The 17,912-nt window shown below is 46.0% G+C and overlaps 1 pseudogene; it reads left to right on the top strand.

Moving 5' to 3' along the window:
* Positions 1 to 6,503: 6,503 nt before the first annotated feature.
* LOC120837495 lies at positions 6,504 to 16,205 on the top strand (annotated as a pseudogene).
* The last annotated feature ends 1,707 nt before the right edge of the window (positions 16,206 to 17,912 follow it).

Genomic DNA, 17,912 nt, shown 5'->3' with positions numbered 1-17,912 from the left:
TTCTTTGGCATTTTTCCGACAATACAGTCGCTCTATTCAACAATATTCTATTTCACTGCGGCATCATCGGACAGTGGCAGTCACGGGAGCCGCTATCATCATCGCGTTTCTTCAACACCACCATCTTGAGTCCAGCGATCCACTGCCTGCTGCTGTTTTACTGCGCGCGCACGCTGAAGTCCGTCGCTCAGCATGCATTTTTTCCTTCTTACGTCGAGATACGAACAACACGATTTTGATTCGCTGCCACAGTTGCGGCTACGGCAGCTGGCGCAGGCAACGGCTACAGCTCGGCTTGGCTCAGCTACAGTCACTCCATCTGCGTGTGGACCCAAGATGGTGGCACCTACCGCGCTTCAGACACGTAGTTTGGGAGTTTCGGTACTCTGAAAGCATAGCTTTATTTAGTGACTCTAGTGAAAACCAGAGTGGGAAGGTTGCCGCCATCTATGAGCAACGGCAGCAACCAAGGGCTGGCAGGTTGCCGCCGTCGCGCATAGATGGCGGTAGCTGTCCAGAGTTTTGTGTCGACATTGGTGACGTACACGAAACTGGGAAAACTAGCCTTTAACAGCTCTGCTGCAAAAAGATAAAAGGTTTGGGAAGGTGGAGGTGGAAGGCCATTTTCAAAAATCCCTCCATGCAAACATTTGCACGTTGCACGCTAGGAACCAGCTCGCCACGGAGCGTAATGGCATGGTTTCGGTTTCGACCAGACAGCCGCTGTCTGTACCCCTAAACCAAGCGCGTGAACTTCCAAGCCTGCATAGCTTTTCTTCACGCGCATGCAATCGTGCTTGCACGACAGTGGCACCTTCAGGGACGTTGAAAGCCACGCCTCTACATTTGCCTGCCTACCTGTGTGCAAAATCCGGCCCATCGGGACCCACAAAAACAGTGCCAAGTGTTGTATTCGGTATCTCTCGGCAACACCTACAGCATTGTACACATGTAGAAATTTGCCGCAATGGCAACGCAAGCAGCGTGTTCCGTCACGACACGATGATCATGAAAAAATCTTAAACTGGAACCAAAACTAAGTGGCCAACTGCTACTCGGAAATCGTTTCGTGCCACCGTGCCATTAGGAGCTTCGACTCGAGAAAGAGAATGATGAATATTTATCATGATTTACCAGTGCTAAATTAAGTACATTAGAAAAAAAGTACTTGAAATACAAAACTCAACAATATTTTTGCAAAAAAAAAAAAAAAAAATACACTGGTATGCATTGCTCAGCGGGTGCATCAGTAATTTTCGGAAATTCAGCAAATATCGGATAAAATCAAGTTGCCACAGTGCATTTGTGTTACAAAGTACTTTATAACAGCGTGATATGCGATTTACACGCAGATTCTCGGGTCTATCGAACGTTGATGTTGATAGATGGCGCAAGCCTAAGCCCATTTCTGGGGCGTAGTCACCAGCATTTGTTTCTCCATTCGTTTATAAATGCAACTCTGCCAAATTTGCAAATGGCTGCCGGTCCGTCGAAACCAGAGCCGTATATGTCTCTGGTCGAAACTGCCGCGGCGACTGCTGTTCGATGCAACTGCTGCTTACTGTGGGTGAAGTTGCAGTCAGGACCGCCTTCAAAAGCTTCTGGACTTCTAATTCAGCAAACAAGTACTTGCTGTTTTTAGCACGTCTTGAACGCGCACGCAAAGGGTAGCGCAAATGCGGATCCGGCGAGCTTTGCATGTGCTCCTCGGGGGGCCCATATCACAAGAGCGAATGACGTTTTAGCGAACAGCGACATTTGAGCGAATCGACGTTTTAGCGAATAACGGGGGCGCGCGTTAACCCATCCGCCGCGCTGCGCTTTACGCCGCTTCGCGGCGACAGTCTGCGGCGGCTCATTACAAAAATATGAACCCACTTGGCCCACCCGAAAACTCCGCTTCGCGGCGTCCGACTATACGCTAAAGTGTCGTTCGGTGAAACGTGGGCGTTCGCTAAAACGTCATTCGATCAAGTGAGTGCCTCCCCTCTTGGGCATGCCTTGGAAGGCAAAGGCGGACGGCAAATATCGGAGGAAGTTGCTCCTGTGTGGACATGAAGACTCATCGATGAAGATTGAACCACACGTTCGGTTTTTACGAGTGCATGGCAGAATGTATGTTCTCTGCTGCTCGCCAGAGAGCTGGGCGAGTAATGCGGATGTAGCATTCTATGCACTAAACGGCCTGCCAAAAATGAGCAACTTGCCCAAATTTAAGCGGTAACCTGGGGGGCTATGTTCGACAAATGTTTTGTTTCTCTTGAAAAGAAACGGAAGTGACGATATCCCGTCTGACAAGTTAGAGGCTCAAATGACAAAAGTTCGCTCCTTCGTCATTTGATTTTTCCTCAGCCGAGTGAGCCCTCGAGCAGCGAGAGCAAAAGTCGCAGCTACCCGCTCTCACTTCCTGCATGTTCTTGGGGTGTCGGTTCACGAAAGAAATGTTGTCATGTTCACTGCAGATTGCCTCACAAGCCTCTTCCTTTGCGCGGTGGTTGACAGTTAGGCCCGCTTCAGACGGGGCAACTTTTCCAGCAATTTTGAGGTTGCTGGCGGGTTGTTTCCTAGCTTTCCCTTAGATCGACACGAATTACTGAGATCGGGTCCGGCTCGAAACGAATGAGCAACTCGAACAACTCGGAGACGCTTGAAGCGGCAGCAGCCAATCGGAGACACAATATTTTCACGTTACACCCCTGTGGTGGTGGTGATGATGATGACAACTGAAGACTTGGTTCTGGTTTGAAATGGGTAGTTTTTTCAAATCAACCTTTTTCAGAAAGATGATTTAGTACTCTCAACACCATTCAAAGATATAAAAACACGTTTTTGGCGCATCGCAGGACGTCTAAATAGTGAAAGAAAAATCGAAAATAACGATGATGATGGCAAGTCGTAGCAATAGACTACTTCCATAGATCCCTGCATGCAACACGGTACGCTTTTCACTGTGGGAACTAGTTGGCCAAGATGGAGAGTGGCATAGTTTCGGTTTCGATCGACACGTCGACAAGAGATTAGGGAGTTTTCGTAGACCGCGCTTCCCCCTCCGCTAAGCACTCCGCAAGGAAGAAGCCGCTACTGCGCCTGCGCGCCGATGGCCTTGACTGTAGAGTTCCGGTATCCTAGCGGGTTGCGGAGAGCGTTGTGGGACGGCGAAAACGATCTACGAAAACTCCCTATTATACACAGAGCGTGGACTATAAACGGCCGTTATCTCGTGTCTCCTGGTCCCGAGAGCGTCATTTGTTGTCTCTAAACTAACCTAAATGGCCAGACCTCGAAGCTTAAGCACGAGACGCAGGCACGTAGCCAGAATTTTGGTTTGGGAGGGGGGGGCCCGCCCATGACAAAATGCTATATGAGGGGGAGGGGGGAGAGGAGTTTCCAGCAAAATGAAAGATTTCGGAGGGGGGGGGGGGGGGGGGGGGGCCCTTCCCTCTGGCTACGTGCCCGACGAGATGTATAGCTTGTCTTAACACATGCATGTTGTATTTTTGTACTCGAGCCTTTCTGTTAGCGTTTCGTGGTATGGTGGACGAGCCATTGCTGGGAATCTCGACACTGCGAAGCTTGGGGATCTTGCTTGTGTACGAAACAACAAGCTGTAGCAAGCAATAAGTATGCATACATCGAGCTCGCGCCTTTACATTGGTGTTGTTGATCAGGAAGTATGTTTGTTTCGTACGTCCATGGACGATATATACCTTTTTGCAATTACTGTTTTTTTTTAATACGCCTGAGTATGCAAGGTAAAACTCGGAGTCGCCATTGAAAAGCTCCATTTGAACACGCTTCTCATCTCTTATCTGTACTGCCCCGCAGCACTGCACGAAGTGAAGTCCCCACCCGCTTGCATCCCACTAATATTCAACCTCGCGTATGCGCATAAAGTTGTCCTGTAATCATATAGGCACATTCACACATAGAAACCGTTGTAAGAACGCAAACGTCTAGCACTTGTGTGAAGAATGTCGCACCGTTCGCCGCAAGTGCACCGGACGGGCATGATGCAGTGCGCCAAACGAACAAAATTATTCAAAATGCATTTCACGGTTGCTAATGGCCATAATATTTGTTATGCGTTTGCTTTCTTTGTGACTGAGTATGCCGAGGTAATTTTAGACACACCGTTCAGGCACAGATCTTGGGCATAAGTAAAAGCTCGTCCAAAAAGACTTAGTGAGGAATAGGGGACGCTTGTGACGGCCTCCATCGTAGCTAGCCGATCTCAGCGTTTGCGAAAACTTAATCTTGTATTAGCATCAAATTTGAGTGTGAGATATGTGATGACACGACGAAGACATCATCGTAACTTTTGTGCAGTAGTGAGGTCGAATTTATTGTGTTTCCTTAAAAGTTTATGTGTCAACGCTGGGCTCATATTTGATACTCCTGTGAGGATGAGGCTTGCTTTTTGCCCAATGAAGTAACAAGAAGCGGACGTTTGGCAAACAAAATACATGTAGGGCTCAAGGTGACCAAATTTCAGTTGTAGTTCAACGGTGCTAGACGGGATTATTGACATTGAGCTCAAAGACGAACTCGTGGGTTGAGGTGACTAAGCCACATCTTACTACGTCTGTATACGCATGCACAATATCTGGTGTTTCTGGAACCAAGGAAAGTGCCCCGGCCTTCGTTTTGTATCGCTCAAGAATAAGTGTATTGTACATTCTTAAAAAGTCAGATAATCGAAAACGCAAGCAGCGCGTTCGGTCGCGGCGTGATAGTATGGTGATAGCATGAGATGGAAGCTGCTCGATCGAAACCGAAACTGAGTGGCCAACTAGTTCCCAGAGTGCACTGCGTGTTATTTCGCCGTGATGGGGCGCGTCGGTTTTGGAAGAAGTCTATTCGGTTGTTTCAAGTGAACGTGGGCGGCCTGTTACTGGTGTTGCGACGTCAAGTTGCTGGGTGAAATTGCTCCGTCTGAAACGGGCCTTAAGCTCGCAGTTTTGGGGTTGTAGGTTTGGTTCCCTTTGGGGAACGTTCGGAATTTTGTTCTCACTTTATTCACTTACCATTCTCCCATGGATATGCTTTCATTTTGTGTTACAGACCAATGTTCTCAGGCCGCCGAAAGAAATGGTCTCGAATAAAAGAAAGAACCGAGTTGAGCGGTGCTCGAACCCCATTCCTCCGCGTGGCAACCGCGCTCGTTGCCAAATATGTCACTCCCGTGACAGCATAACTGAATTGCGTTTCTCTCTGTTAGTTTTTCTGCAGGGTCAGTCTGCCACCTTCTAGCATTCTTGCTTTAATACGGCGATTACATGTCTGCAAGCCGGTACAATGCGCATTCATGTCTAATCGGGCAGTAGCAGGGGTGGAGCTGAGGATGCTTGGGTTCTGCAATTCAAAATTTCAGTCCACGTGCACACAAGTGCTGCGCACTAACCCACTTGGCCACCGATTCTATGGAATGGCGTTCTATGAATCGTCGGGTCTCACACTTTTAAAGAACCTGTGGGCTCCGGGCATTCTAAACAGCCCAAGATTAGATTGATATGCATCCCATTTGCCTAATAACGACTGCATCAAAGATTGTGACTGGCCCATCTTTTCACGGTTCCGCTCAGAAGCCAGAGGGCGCCGTCTAACGTCTGAAGGCCCATCGCGAGCTATTGCTTGCCATGAGGCAAAGGTGCCGACCAATGGTGGACTGATACTCCCACGTGTGCAATTCGCACGCGAAAAACCATTGCCCAAGATTGGATGTTCCACGTATGATTGTACCCCGTGGTTCCTACTCTGAATCGCAGGAAAACTGGCATGGTGCAATCTTTGGTTTCGTTTTTAATGAGGAAATCAATACGCCTATCAATCTACTCTTGTTTTTTTTTTTTTAAATGCTTAGAACCCGTACGTTGAGTTATGGCCATAGATAGACAATCTCAGAATTATCACTTCTCTGGAACGCATGTTAAAGGGCTCTGTTTAGCAGCTCCATTGCTTTTGCCAAAGCACCCCTTAACAATGTAGAAGTGGTATTGCTTATGACCTTTCAAGGGAAGATGGATAACAATGTCTACTGGCTCGTCTTGAATGGAAAGATGCATTTCGTTCGTGGTGTTTTGTTTTTTTTGGCTTAATGAGTGTCGGCCCATTTAGCACCTTGAGAAAAGATTGTTTTTTTTTTATGCGTAAACACGGTCTCAGAAGTTTTCCATTTTGATGCAACGACTTGTTTTTCTACAATTCTCTGAAACCATTAAGTGCTGCTTTGTTTAGCTGATTCAATGTTTATCCTACCATCAGTGCAATGGAGAAAACATGCAGGTGGTTTTAACATACATTTAAACGCACAAGCTACCACCCATTACTAAGCACATAGGCATTGTATTTCTTCAACCATTTGATATTATAATCTCGAAATTTCAAAATTCTGGGTGAGCTTTGCGTGTGTTATTCTCGGCTGTTTGGTTAGCTTGATGCACTTAAAGGCAGTGCTCGCTTTGTTCTTAATTTCTGTCATTGCTCTTTTCGTTTAATCGCAGGCATCACGAGTGGCCCCATCCGTCCTTGGGGATCCTTTGAGCCTCCATACGAACCTGATGGCAGACTGCTACTAGAATGGAACCGATACAGTCCTCAAGTCTAGGTAAGTTTTTCGTTTCAGACTGTTCTATAAACACAAAGCAGCGGTAGTGTTTACACTACAGATAGCCATTGTCTAGAGCAGTGGTTCTCAAATGGGATGGCATCCTAGGGGTCCACACAGTCCTGTCTCATCAGTCAAGCCCGTCAGTATTGCCACGCGAGTCGTTGGGCGAGTGATTGAGTGCATGGCCAAGGGGTTACCGTGCTTGGCCGTCGTGCGGAGGCCCCGGTTTCGATTCCATGAAGTGACACTTCTTTTATTTATTCTTTCGATTTAGCGTTCTCGTATGTTTAAGAACTTTGTCGTCTGCTTGAGGTACAAATGATCTATGCATCGAACTGTTTATAGTGATCGTTCCAGAAGCCCACGCATCTAGAGTAAGGGGCTCCACGTGGCGAGCCGGAGTCAGTCTCGCCCCAGCGGTTGATCCTGGCTGTCGCGCCGCCATCGACGCTTGCGACGCTAGCCTTTTTCTATTTTGTTTTGGGCACAAGTTCACCCCATTAAATGTTTAGTTTGTTTCAATTTTCGCTGCCTCATCAATTGTCATTTGTGACATTTTGGTGGAGATGCGGGGTGCCGCATTTTATGCCAGTGAAATGTACCCCTCAGAAGTAGGGGTGTGCGAATACTCGAATATAGGAATTTTAATCAAATAGAAAGTTCCCGAACGATTCGATTCGTGAATCGAATTCCTTTTATTCGGTCACTTGAATATTCTATATATACGGCAAAAGACATGCGGTCGGCGTGGAGCTGACAAAAGAGTCGTTTTTCCTCCCGATGTTAGCGCCGTGATGTTAGGCAGACCACGCGAGAAACACCTATTGGTCCTACCATTCCACAAAAATCTAACGCACAGGTTAGAAAAAAGAAAAGTAATGAACGCCACAAACTTTATAGCGTGCAGATTTACTCATGATCGTGACACAATCCAATCTTGAATCACAACTGAAACATCCCATTTGTGCCGCTTCCAAAGAGGAATTGTTGGGAGGCTGGAATTCGGCGCCATGCCTAATTCTTTTCGCGAGTAAAGCCCCTCGTTTCAAACTGAAGCGCCGATATAGAACACACTTCCCGCACTCACAGAAGTAGGTGACTGCAAGATCGCAAAAAGAAAGCTATGTTAACCACGCCGATGAAACCAGCCGTGTTGTCGTTGTCGTCGTTCTTTTGGAACCGCAAATTCTGATTCGAAATGAGACGGAACGGAAAAATAGTGTGCCTAGATTTGAGGGTTTCCAACCGTTCAATAGCCGCATTTGAATTACGAACTGCAAGAAGGTGACAAAAAGATGAAAGCGTCGATTGGACAGGCGTCGTCGCACTTCCGTTTGCTCGCTTTCTTTCCACGTGACAACACAACACATGCATACTTACGACCAATCTACGCAGGAGCCATCTTTGTGGTTTCAGTTTCGCTTGCTTCCTCTTTTAAATCTAGGCTTAAATCTAGGGGGGGAGGGGGGGGGGGGGGGGCTGCACGTTACCTTTTTGCCACAACTGGAGATTGAAGCTAACGAAAGCACGCTGGGATTCCATTTCCCATGTATTTTGTCAATAAAGGCAGCGTGGGCGTTATTTTGTTTACATGCCACTACTACAGTATAGACCACTTACAACGTAACCGCTTATAGTGCAGGACCGGGTATAACGCGGCTTTTTTAAACCACCGGTTCGCCTCCCATAGAACTCCATGTAATTACATACCGCTTAAAATGCAGGCGCGCGAAGGGAAATACCGGTTATAGTGCGGTTTCTGGAACAGCGCGCCGATTGCACCGACTGACCGGCGCAGCCAGCACGCTTCCCTGTGCGACACTTGATAACGGCGCTAGCCTGGCTAGGCGCAAGCGGCACTCGCGGGGCAAGGAGGTTGCTCGAAGTCGTGGCTCCAAGAAGCGGAGAGATGCGAAGAGAGGCTTCAGTTGCCATAGCGACGGAGGGACGCACGCACGTGTCGTTCACGTGCGTGCGTCCCTCCGCTGCGTTGGCGTTGGAAACAACCGCAACGACAGACCAATTGCAGGTCGAGGAGAAGTGTTCACGTGCGTTACATGCCGGTCGCGGGCTGGCTTCTACCCGCAAACATGGCGTCGGTTGCGATTGTTCCGCGGAAAAGCGCTATCCTTGACTGAATTTTCGTTGTGTGCCGCTATGATAGCCCAGTGCGTACTAGAAGGGAAGATCCACCTACTCGTGCGGCGATGTCGTAGCGGCACTCTCAAGACGGCAGAAACGCCCGTGTCGTCGTGTTTGCTTACTTAGACTACAGTGGTGCTTTCTAAGCATTTGTGTTTTCGAACATCGCCCGGATTACTTATTTGGAGCATTGCACGCCTGTGCTAAAGTTGAAGGTGTTACTGGCGCGTACCGTATAAAGGATGCGAATTTTCACGCGTCTTCATCACCGGAGAAAAGTGATTAGGGTTAACAATCCTAAACGCTCGCAACGTCCGTCCGCAACCAGCGACGCCGTTAAAAGAATGCGCCAGGCAAAAGTCGCTCATTTCTTTCAAAATTGACACACTTAAAGGAGAAGTGTACTAGTCTGGTGAAATAAAGACTCCTCTTCGTCTAACATAAAATAAACTCTTTTACAAAGGTAAGTTGTCTCATGGCATGTATTTTGTCCTGAAAAATTGATGTTTTGGTTATAACGCGGGACCGCTTATAGTGTGGATTTTCTGGACTCCCGCGACATACGTTATATGCGGTCTACACTGTAGAAGCTCGTAACATGGCACGTAAACAGCGTCTCGGTAAGGGTCATGGCCCGGGCCCGGAAGGGGATCTTCTCCCCCCCCCACCCCCTCCTCCCCCCCCGGATCTCACCAGGGGGGGGGCACGAGTCTTGATGCCCCCCCGAAGTGTACGCCTATGGCGGTGTACACAGAAAAACTTGCCCGATGCAAGGTTATGCGCGTTTGAACTTTGAAGCAAAACCTTGCGAGACTGAGTGCCGCTCGACTTGATTGCAACCTGTGCGTTGCTGCAAGTGGCGTTTTCCACATTGCAGTTCGCGTTTGGCTTTAAACTGCAAGAGGCATATATCATGACCACTTCCTAGCGTCGATGAAATGACCTGGACACTCGTGCTAAGTTACAAACGTTTCAGAACTTATTTTGTAGACAACAGTTGCATTCAGTAGCGGTTCTATCGAAATGAAACGGCCCGACTCGGGTCACGATTGCGACGACGAATGAGAGTGGGTCTCCAGCCCAGTTTTATTTGCACTGTGCATCAGTCGATTGATTCTGTCTTTAAGTAAAATAAAATCGGACAACGCCCAACACGATAGCTTTTAATTGACCCACTCGACCCAAATATTTTAGAATAGGCCAGTGGAATGTAGACATCTAGGCCAATTTTCGAAACAATCAAGCCTTGTGCGGGCAAGTAAAGGAAGTGCAGTAACAATGACCAATAAAGTTGTTTGTTCACATACAGTGCACTCATTATTTCAAACTCCAGGTAGCCACAAATATTGTTTGAATTACGAGTCGCCCAACATCTCGCATGCATTTCGATTTAGCTACAGGTTTGGCAAAAACAATCACCCTCTTGCTGTCAGAGTTATTCACTGCACAAAAAAGGTTATGTTAGTATTGCTAATTCAAAGGCTCACAAGAGAACTTATCTTTTTAGGCTTATGCATACTTTGATGTGTTTATTGTGCCCAGGCGTTTTAAATTCAGAACCGTGGAGGAGGCAGTCCTTTGCATCTACTTTTTTTTTTTGGTTCGACAAAAAAATAATACTGAAATCGCTTTTTACTATACCCCATTTCACTTCATGCTGGACCGCAGTGGACTTGAATAGCCATCACAGCCAATTCAATGCCACGTTAGTGTCGCATGACCTTCATTAAAGAGCGCAGCAAGGCATGTTGTCACGTGATGCCTTCACAGAACTGAATTGGCTCGTTCACTTGTAGCGCCTGCTTCTGTTCAACGCAAGGCAAAACGGGTATATGCTTGTGCTCTCTTTCATAGAGCAGCTTTTCCAATGACAAATGTGTGCCACGACATAAGCTTTCTGGACTTTTTTTTAATCCAATAAATTTGGTTGTAACGACAATGCCACATTGGCGCAACGTAACTTGCCGGCATAGTGTTCCGGAAGTTCTGCACTGACTACTGCTAGATTGCGGCGAATAATGGCCGATGCCACCAGCGCGCTTGCTTCCTGTAGCGTGGCAGAGGACTGGTGCAGCAGCATGGCATATTGCGCCGGTCCACCTTTTTGTAAACAGGGACGAACTGCCGAAACTGTCCCTCTTGTCCATCCGTTGTATCCCATAGAGGAAAAAAATGCTTGCGCAGCAATTCTGTTTTTAGTTGGGACTTCTACTATGGAAAGGAACGCGCAAATGCTAAGGTATGTGGATCCACCAACACCATAGCTTGACCGAATAACCGAATCACTTCACTGCGGTGTTGTCACAAGCGAGCCGGCGCCGGCCTTGATGAGTGTTGTCATCGCAGTAATAATTTTAGTGTTGACGTGGTGTTCCACACAAAACTGCAGGCAGCTCACAGGACAAGCTCTTTACGAACGTTCTTCAGTTAAGCTCTACTCGCTGTCGCCTCGTGAAAAAAGTGGATGTGTCCACCCTACTGGCGTCCTTATGAGTCACACGTTGCCTCGCAGGTTCATTCACTCTGCAAAATAAAGATAAATTAGAAATGCATCTATACGAACAATCCTATTTCAATGCACTGCAAGATTCAAGGATCGTTTCCTAGCCGCCAGCCGCAGAAGGTCAGCTTATTAAATTGCAGCTACAACTCTTTGAGCCGTGTTGTCGGTTTTACATGAAAATGGTTCCCCTTGGGTCTACTTCAAGCATCCTTTGAGCACAACTGTCCTGTCTAGCGAGGCATAATATTTTTAAACGGTTATTCTTGGATGCGCAGGCACTACCGAGAAAAAGACTTAGTTTAAGTCATTAACCCCTTAAGTGCCATATTTTTTTTCCAAAAGTAACCTAAAAGTGCCGTATTTTATTTTATTTTTTTTAGTTGTTATTTTTTTTGTATTCCACGTAAAATTTGAAAAGTTTATTACGCAAAAATCAGCGGAGGCGAAAAAAAAACATTTGCCAACTAAAACGAGTGCTGCCATCTATGATCAGCGCTGCAAAACTACTCGGACGAGCCTAGCTCGTTTGTGGAATTGAGGGCTACCAAAAAAACCACTGGACAAGCTGAGTTCGTCCACGGCATTTTTAGCCAGAAAGTGGCTGACGAGCTCAGCTCGTCCAAGGCACTTAAGGGGTTAATTTAAGTGCCAGTGCAACAGGCATTAGTTTTAACTGTTTACGTGGCAATGAAGGAACTATTGAGGAAGGACATGTGGTCATGGTAAACTGAGGAAGATGACTAACTAAGACATGTCCCCACCAATGGCTGTGAGAACCTACATGCACAACTTCTTCAATCGAAGTGAAAAGTGAAACCCCAACGCTGAAGGATATTGTCACTGCCCTCAGAGAAGTTGACGTACCACGAAACCAAAACCAAATTGGACATTAGTTTTAGAGCGCAGCTCTTAGGCACTCGTTTCCGGCTTGAGCGGCGTCACCGTCGGCGTAACCGCGCGTTGCATTATGGGACGTTTCCCATAATGATGTCACGTGCTTGCAAACGTGTGAACCCTCACGGTCTTTGTTCCATTCGACTTCGACATTCGAGACTTGAAGGAGGAACGTGGGACCTTGCGTGTTAATACTGTTCCAGCAATACCACAAACAAAACGATAGTAATTGCTACTTAGGACTGGGATGGAGTAATATGCATAAAGTAATGTTTGCGGTCAAAACTAACGAGATGACAAAGCTAAATTAAGTATACTCATATATTGATTCGGCTACTGCTGTATCTAGAGCTTTACTCTCATTACCATGTTGCACTGCAAAATAATTTATTTTGAATAATTATTCGCTAGACGAAATCGCATTTGTAACCTTAAATTGCTCTTTAATTCCAAGGTGAGTGGGGGGGGCGCTCCGCTGACCCCCCCCCCCCCCCCCCCCCCCCCCCCGAAATTGAAAACTCTCTGCCTATGGCTACGACCACTCAACCAGCACTCAACCTTACTATCATTGTCAAGTGAACTGACCTAACAAGATCTTGTTCCTACATGAAGGGGGCACCTCACTGCGTATGTCTATCAGAAGCTGGATGACCATGTGCAGATATGACAACTATGTCGTTCAAGCAGCTACGGTAATATCCCGAGTCATCGCCCACCCCCCTACTGCCTGAAATTCATATAAAAGTTGGGGTGGGCCATGTCTACGTGGGCAAGCACAAAAAGTTACATAAAGCTAAAACAAAATGCCTATTGTATTACGTATTTAGCGTGGCTGCACAAAAGATACATTGAATTGAAAACCTAGATTCATTTTATTGTTTTATACAAGAAATGATCATGAAAGAATGTTTTACTATTGCAGAGTCTTGCTTTCATGCGCGCGATCAACACCGCCGATCGGCATACGAGGCAAGCGCTTGTTTCATGAAAGCATGTTTCTAACACCGCTGTGTTCTCTTTGTTAGTAAAAAATCCAAAAGTTATCAAGAAAATAAAAAAACCAACCAGGCGCAATGGGCGAGCGAACGAGCGGACTAAAGGAGAGACAAAATGCTTCTTTTGTCCATTCTCGCTGGAAAATAAAGAAAGCACGATCGTGTTGGCAAATATTTTGGCGTCGGGCCATGTCGGGCACTTTGTCAATTGCAAGGAGAGGCTCTTACGCAACTCTCTTGTTTAGTGCAAACATGCGTGCGCCCGTGTGCGGTGTGCTATCATCTCGGGTTGAGGCAGCATTGCTGTGTGGTCTGGCCGGCACCACAAACATTTTTTTTGTTCCTGGGACATGTTTCTTTTGGCCTGTACACATTTTGGTAGGAGAAACTTGTTTCGAAGTTCTGGGTTTCTGAATAAGCAAGAATACAGCACTTCCGGCGTGTTCTTGATAGTTTATTTTTTCTCTCCAGCTTTTCATCCCCACATTTATTGCTATATTATTTTTTTTTACTAATGGCACGTTTATTTAGGCCGAAAAGGCATAGTTTTGAACTTCCGAGCCACTAAGAATGTGGCAAGTAGTGCTTTCTGACAACGAGTTTTTAACAATGACCGTCTATGTGACCTTTTATGCAGTGAAGAGCGACAGTAGCTGTACATACCCTATGCGTAAATAATTTCAGATTAAAATAAGCTCGACCGTGCTCTTTTTCCTCGTATTGTTTTTTTTAACAGTCTGAAATATTTGGGGAGGGGGGGGGGGGACTGGAGCCCCTCTCCCCCCCCCCTCATTCCTCCCCGTTTTTCCTCTTCCAACGCCATTGGTATGGTAGAACGCTCCTCGACCTCGAGTTGTGTCGGCTTCTGTGCTTTTTGCTCAGCATTTCTTCCGTCCTGGAAAATAAACCTCCAAAACAATTAAAAACTAAAAATTGTCAAGGTGCACGCGAGCTGGTGTATGTTGATTATGATGCAAAATCCTGAGACTGGGAATGAAATTCGCAAGAAATAGTGTAAGAAGAAAGAAAAAAGGGGACAGCACAACGTCTAAAACTCAGCCGAGTTGAGTTTGAGATATTGTCCTGAGCTGAGTTTGAGACGTTGTCCTGTCCCCTTTTTTCTGTCTTCTTGCACTTTTTCTTTCAAATTTCATTCCCAGTCTCAGGATTTTGCATCATGTACAAACTAAACTTACTATATGCCAGCGTCACTCGGGCGGCGTTTGATCGGATTACTACCAGCGTGCAAGGGGGTGGGAGGCAGTTTGCCAAATCGCTTCAAGGTTTTTCTGAGCCTCAACCACCTGTCAAACTGGATGAGTATCTTTAAACAGTGCGTTTGTGTGATCACTACTGCGTGATGCACATTAAAGACCGCCTCCCCCCCCCCCCCCCCCCCCCCCCCTTCGGGCTGGTAGTCACAATTACTGATCTATGGTCAAACGTCACTCTGTTCTGGCAAAAATTCCAGCACATCTGGGACAAGCGTCGTCTCATTTAATTGCCTGACCAACTTCGCGCAGTCTAAATATCGCACCCGAACTTTTCTAAACCTGATTTCGTGCAAACCAGTGAGGCATGAAAACGTTATGTTAAGCTGAAACTGTGGAGGAACATGAAAACCGGACTCTGAACTTTGCGCGCTTGGACTTGGAAGAAATACGAAAGCTTTGAAGTTATTTTGGATTTAGCCCTTAAAGAGAATTGAAACCTTAGAACTTTATGTTCAAAGAAATTCTAAATCTTCATATTTATCGAACTTTTTCTATAAAAATTCGAAACATTCGTATTTTAAATCTAAAGAAATTCAAAATTTTTTGAATTTTTCAAACTTGAGATACCAAGAAATTCAAAACATTTGAATCTCTCGAATTTCAAGTTAGAAAAGTTTGAAATCATCTTCGAATTTCTCTAACCTCAAGTAAAAAAATATTCAAAATAATCAAACCCAAACTTTTAGAAACCGTGATGAAAGCTTCAAACTTTTCAAACTTGAAACACCACAATGTTTGAAAGTTGCGAACTTTTCGAATTGGAACCTGGGTACGGTCGAAAATTTTAAAATATTTCAAATTCGAACCTCAGTTCAGTTCGAAAATATCTAAACTTTTCGAATTCAAACCTAGGGTGGTTCTTGGCATCCGTAGTCCCGAGACATAGACCTCTTCAAATCAAAAGTGGTGCAACTGTGTGGTTAGGCTAACTTTCAGAGTGTGACCAAAAAGCTTAAAAGAATGTTATAGCCGGACCAGAAATGCATGTAGGAATAGGAACAAGTCTCTTGACAGCTCATTCACACGCTATCAGAATGTGAAAAGTGGTTTCCAATTTTTTTAATGATTTTCCGGACATCTTTGCGACATTGTTGCTAACCTATAAACCAGTGACTGAAATTTCAAATTATGCATTCATGCGAATAAAACAATTAGTGGAGGGAATTTTATTTGAGTGCCTTCATGAATTGAAATACAGAGCAGCAAGATAGTAAACCACAAAGCTAAAACTTAACTGCATTGATAGGTGCTTATTTCTAAACAATTTGCAATCTTGGTTGGGCTTTCCCTTTGTCTCCTAATACACAGTCTTTTTCTTTTAGGTGATGTAGCAGCACACTTGGACGAGATCAGTTGCCCTCTGAAAGCCACCGAGGACATCTGGTTCAGATGCTGTTCCTGCATTTACTTCACCAGAGATCAGCATGGAATTGTGAACCACCTGGTTGCCCACGGTGATGATCAAGTCAAGTGCCACGGTCTCCCGTCTTTGAGCTCCAAGTCCAAAGTGCACACTGACGCTGAAGTGCCCAGGGGCGATAAGCTGTTTAAGTGCAAGCTGTGCTCCCAAGCCTTTGCTGATGATGCCAGTCTGACCCAACACAACCGAACACACACAGTTCAAAAGCAATTCAAGTGCAAGCTTTGCCCCCAGGCTTTTTCTTGGAGGTGCCATTTAAGAGACCACAATCGAACACACAATGGTGAAAAACCTTATAAGTGCAGGCTGTGTCCCCAAGCCTTTGCTCGGAGTTCCTATTTGAAAAACCACAATCGAACACACAGTGATGAAAAACCTTATAAATGCAGGCTGTGCCCCCAGGCATTTGCTCTGAATTCCTATCTGAAACTCCATCACCGAACCCACAGTGGTGAAAAACCTTATAAGTGTAAGCTCTGTTCCCAAGCCTTTGCTTGCACTGCTAATCTGACCCAGCACAAACAATTGCACACTGGTGAAAGGCCATTTAAGTGCAAGTTATGTCCCCATGCCTGTGCTCGGAAGTCCTCACTGATGCTCCATAATCGTACACACACAGGAGAAAGGCCTTATTTGTGCAAGCTGTGCTCACGAGTATTTTCTAGCAGCTCCAGTCTGAGTCGGCATAATCGAACACATAGTGGTGAAAAACCTTATAAGTGCAAGATGTGCCCGAAAGCCTTTTCTCAGGATTCCCATCTGAGGAGCCATAATCAAACACACACTGGCAAAAAAACCTCATAAATACAAGCTGCATTTCTAACCCTTTTCTTGGAATCTCCACCTAAAAGGTGCATGGAATGCACAGACGTGCAAACAAGTGCAAGCTGTGGTCCAAAACCTTTGCTCAGAAATTGTGTGACCTGCCATAATCGAACACACCTGGGTGAAACGCCCTTAAAGGACACATGCAAAGGATACAAGCATTTTTTTTGACAACCTTAAAGGGATACTTCAACGAAATTTGAAATATTCCCGTCGTGTTCAAAAATAGGTTGAATATGATCCACAATATCCGTAAATGACAATCGCACGTTTCTACCTTGAGCCTGGTGGCTGTATTTTTCGTTATAAACGGTCCACTCTGGCAAGCGCTCGGAGAAGGCCCAGCGGAGACCACGTGACATCCAACGCAATCGTGACGTAGGTCGTCTCAGGACGAGCAACGCTACGGCAAGGCTGACGTCGAGAGGATGGCCTAGTCGTTCCAGTCACCGAAGCGGCTGCTTTTGTACAAATTTTGAGGGACAGGTTAATCTTCTGTAATCTTGTAGGGGGACAATAGCGACTTCTGCGATACACAAAAGGCATTCTCGGGAAGAGGAGAGTTCCTCCTGCCCCTCTTCTCTCGTCGTGGCCGGAGGCGAGACAACCTCCGTCACTAGCTGTCAAGGTTCCTAGACGGGCATTACAAGCGAGGCGTTAGCGACATCCACCAGGTGCTCTTTGCTAATCGTTGAATTTGTTTTAAAATTCCTTTTCGTGACTTTTTTAAGAAGATATTGGTATGTTCGATGTGATGCTGCTCCTTTGAACATGTATAGACCAAAAAATGAGCGCCGAAATTTCGTTATAGTATCCCTTTAATGGAAAAAGAATGTTTTTAGAGGAATTTACAACGAAGAAAAAAGAATAATAGAGTTATATTTACGGCGCAAAACGAATTTGTAGTTGTAGCCCGCCGCCACCGCACGCTGTGCATGGTGCACCGCCGTTTCAACGCGTTCCTCCACGCCTCTGCCGCCGCCACCGCGCAAGTTCGTCTGCTCCGCAGCGCCGCCGCCGCTATGTGACCAGCACACAGACCTATCACGTCTGCTTGCGCTTTTTCAGGAGCGTCCTTTGGGCTCTAAAAGTTACCTATTCATTTTCATATTTTTCTTGTACTTGAAACAAAGATGAATAAGCAACTTTTAGAGACAATAGAAAGCTTCCGAAAGAGCGCAAGTACCATGTGACAAATCTCAGCCAGTCACGTTACAAATGGCAACCACTTTTCCACGGCGCCCGCGTGCGC

This window comes from Ixodes scapularis, unplaced genomic scaffold (genome assembly GCF_016920785.2).
Source record: "Ixodes scapularis isolate PalLabHiFi unplaced genomic scaffold, ASM1692078v2 PGA_scaffold6__148_contigs__length_123643588, whole genome shotgun sequence".
NCBI lineage: Eukaryota > Metazoa > Arthropoda > Arachnida > Ixodida > Ixodidae > Ixodes > Ixodes scapularis.
The sequence above is the reverse complement of the archived record's forward strand: the minus strand, read 5'-3'. Positions and strand labels throughout refer to the sequence as shown.